Genomic DNA, 4,464 nt, shown 5'->3' with positions numbered 1-4,464 from the left:
GAATTATTAAAGGATGCTAAAGAAGGGACAAAATGAAATACGAATGACAAAAAATAAAATAACGGTGAAGAAACCGTCGCAAACACAGTACAGTTATCTCATGTTGAGTTATTCTGGGCTGAATTGTCCTGCAGTGAGTTGGCTGTGTTGATTGAGGAAAGTTGGCTGGGTTAGTCTGCCAGAACACGCATGGACTGTGGCTGGAGATAGGGCGAGCGAGCTGAGGAGTAAGCTGAGTTGAAGAATGTGGAGGAAGGAGGGAAGAAGGAGGAAGAGCAGGTAGTAAGACAGCTCATAAGAGAGAGAGGAGAGAGAGAGAGAGAGAGAGAGAGAGAGAGAGAGAGAGAGAGAGAGAGAGAGAGAGAGAGATATGCTGACAGGGCTCCATGCTGGGCTCTCCTTGCTGGTAACATCTGCCTTTCTGCAAGTGCAGTTGCCTGGGGAACTCCATCTCAAGGGGGGCTCTGTCTCAAGGCGGCGCAGGAGTTCTGGGGCTGGCCTGGCCCTGGCACCAGTGGCGCAACACCACTCACAAAGTGCGGGAGGGGGGGAGTCAATGAATATATACAGGCCTTTACAAACAAATACAATGAGCTTGAATGAGCAGGGGTCCCCTGAGGCCTGAAAATATTTCAAGGATTCTTCCAGACTTAAAAAGTTGAGAAAGGCTTCCCTAGATACTACAAGTTTACAAGTTTACAGAAATGGCGAGATGGGTATGTTTGGATAAAATTGCTTATTCCAATAATGGTTTCCCAAATTTTATATAACCTTATCCTACATTCACATATCTATATAACCTTAGCTGCAGATACATCTAAAAATTAAGCTTGGAAAAAGTTTTGAAAAGGACAGTTGGCCTATCCTACTGAAATAGTTTCTCTAATATTTTCTGCTTTTAAAGAGAATTCAACTGCCTTCTATAAAGGCGGATTAGTGGTTCATAAGAGCTCAGTACTGTCAATACTGGCCTTCTCTAACCTGATGTTCTTCAAGTATGCTCAATATATAGTATTCTAGTATGCATTATGATATAAAACAGTTCTAATAACCTTTAAAAGCTAGAGGAATTCAGGGAGTATAGATCCACTAATGAATATTATTGATGATAATTATCTATAGTTCCACATTCAGAGGACGTGTACCTAATGTTGGAGGGAAAAATTAGAAAACAATTGTTTTCAGCCTTATACAGGTCCAGAATACCTGACAGAGTTTCTCTTGTAACTTTTCTTTAAAAAAAAAAACATTTTTTTTGCTTATATTCTTTCTTGGATTTATACATAATATATACATATACATATATTATACACACACACACACACAAGTTGTTATGCCATATAACTAGGCATATAGCATATTTATGTTGCTGTGATCCTAAATGATATCTGTTACTTTGATACACTAAGAAAAAGCTCTTTAATTTTTATGGGTAAGAACTTCCCCAAAAGATGATGTATCAGAGAAATGTGTTTACATATAATATTGTAATAAAAACATTTGGTGAATGCAGTTGCATCCATAAATGAGGTGTGAAAAAGACAAACTTGCCTCTAATCTTCTCTGTTAAAGCGGCTTATTATAGCCTTAGAAAGAAAAAAATCTAAAAGAATTTCAAGGAAGAAGGCTAATATTACAGTAACAATGGTTATTTACATACTTTTTTGATGTTTGGAAAGCATTCCAAGCAATGTACAGTATGACATCATATGTTTATATTAAATGCATGATTATGAGAAAGGTATTAAAATTCTTATATATAATACTTGTGTTACATTCTTATAATGCTGGCTTTTAAGTTTTTAAAAAAGTCTTAAAAGCTACTAACATTTATTAGATACTAAGCCAAAATTAATTAGTCAAGAAGATTTAATTATAATAATATTATGAATCTTTCTTAGAATCTTTTCCCGAAAATAATAGAATAGATATGCTGCACAATTTAATCGTATACATTTTTCGGAATACATATTTTATTGTATATAATATACAATATAAGGTCAGGACAAGAAAAAAGTGCGGATAGATCTTTTGACACTGATAAGATGAAAAAGAATGGTGAAAAATGCAAAACCTATAAATGTCAGTGAATCACAAGCACAAGGTTGGTTTTTTTTTTTTTTTTGCATAGCTCAATTCCAGGATCCCATGCATAAGATAATCCTACAGGTTTGAAGAAAACACGCTACATGTGGTTCATTTGTAAACTTGGAAGTGCAATGGATATACGGGAAGTCCATTGTTGTAATAACTGCAAGTGTTATTCTGTGACATCACTCACAGAATATATTCTGATTGAAATATTGAACTTGATTGAAATATATTCTAATTACAGCCTGGAATCCATATTTCAGTATCTTAATTCATTCCTAACCTTGCTATAGATAATTAGCCATGGATAATTCCAAGACCATGCACAAGAGGAGAAGATAACATCCATATCTCCCATTCTACACACCAAAGTTTGTTCAATATCATTCATGAAAGAAGCAGGCTGGATTTGCAGATATATGCAGTTCTTTCCTCTAGTATATTGGTTCTTAAACTATTTGTCCCAATTATTCCTTTTTCCAGTCAAAAATAGTGCCATTACTCAAACCCATCTGCAAAAAAGACTCTTGTATTTTACACATCTCAACAGTCCCAGCTTGGATTCTTGACTCACAAACAAGCAATTACAAATTGTTCCTTTATTCCCTAGGATGTGCCCAAACATCCGTTGGGGGTAATTACTTCCAGTTTAAGAACTACCGCTCTTTTATCATGTTGCCATTGTTCTTCCTGATTCTTATTCAAACAAATGCTGCAATACAAAATTTCTATGTCTACATAGATGATGGCCATGGAACAGAGCAACAACTGAAATGCATGCCTTGTTGCTTATTGGTTTCCCCCTCCCCCCATCCTTCAGTTTACTCAGTTAACACATTGAGCAAAGCTAGCAGATAAGACGAATAAACAGTTGAAGCACTTAACAAGCAAATATTATTGCAGAAGAAAACATATTTAAGATTAGGGTTGACCACATGAACTCTTTGCTTTCATCTGATGTCTATCTGGATTTTTGCTGCTCAGATGTGGTAGCCCTAATTATGACAATAATACTAATTACTATCATAAATACCTATGCGAAGGAAAGTTAATGAGAAAGTTAGTGGAAGGTTTCTATTTTTTCCAATTTGCTGCTTGATGTTGGTATCTTACTGGGCATAATGATATAGCTAGCTTTGGTTATCTAAGTATTTTTCCCTGTTGTCTCCTTCAGGCACTCTTTCAATCTCCATTGAAAGCTAAACCACTATAAACTTGCCCTAGGTAACTATAAACATGAAATATAATCTACATGATGAACTATCCTGAATGTTTGAAATACACTTATCATTCTAATTTATCAGGAATATGTCATAGATCAAGGCAATAGTTATACAAAGTTTATATTTATCCAACATATCTTTTATAAAATAATGAAGAGTGCAGGTTACATTCTTAACTTGACGATACAGAGTGTAGAGATTTGGAGTTTTCTTATTCATAAAGGAAGAGTTAGGGTTATAGTAAGAACCTCATGTACTGTGAGATGGGATTCAATGTTTGGTTGTAATAACAATTATGGAAGAAACTGTTCTCAGAAAAGAAAGTGTCAGCCGAAGTGTTTTATATACAAATTCAGAGAATTGAAAACCTACATTTTTCAGCTAGTAGATAATTTCTAAATCGTAGCTCTTAATAGGCTTGAGAGACAGTAAGTGGTTGTGCTACATTAAAGTACTGCACCTGTTCAGCTGAGAGCTTGTTTGGGAGGAAAAACTGTGTGTAAGCCACAAAACCTGTTGGAAGTATTAGGAAAAAAAACAAGCAAATAAACAAGGTAAAATTTTAAGGAAGAAAAAACTCAGAACTGATGTCATCTATATTATGAAAATAGGAAGTAAGTTTGATTTGGGGAAAAGATGGATTACTGCCCAAAAGATTTGACCAACGTCCTAAGTAGAGGAACTACTGAGGTACAACTGGGATGAAATTTTTCTGATTTGATGCTTGCTATACCTGACTATAGCAATAATGATGCCCCAAACCAATCATCTTAACAACAACAACAACAACAACAACAACAACAACAACAACAACAACAATAATAATAATAATAATAATAATAATAATAATAATAATAATAAAGTTGGAAGGGACCTTGGAGGTCATCGAGTCCAACCCCCTGCTCAGGCAGGAAACCCTACACCTTTTCGGACAAATGGCTGTTCAGTTTCTTCTTAAAAACTTTCAGTGTTGGAGCATTCACTGCTTCTGGAGGCAGGTTGTTCCATTGGTTAATTGTTCTAACTGTCAGGAAGTTTCTCCTTAGTTCTAGGTTGCTTCTCTCCTTGATTAGTTTCCATCCATTACTTCTTGTCCTGCTTTCAGGCACTTTGGAGAATAGCTTGACTCCCTCTTCTTTGTGGCAGCCCT

This window comes from Protobothrops mucrosquamatus, unplaced genomic scaffold (assembly GCF_001527695.2).
Source record: "Protobothrops mucrosquamatus isolate PMUCROS unplaced genomic scaffold, P.Mucros_1.0 scaffold43, whole genome shotgun sequence".
NCBI classification, from domain to species: Eukaryota; Metazoa; Chordata; class Lepidosauria; order Squamata; family Viperidae; genus Protobothrops; species Protobothrops mucrosquamatus.
Note: the sequence above shows the minus strand (reverse complement) of the source record.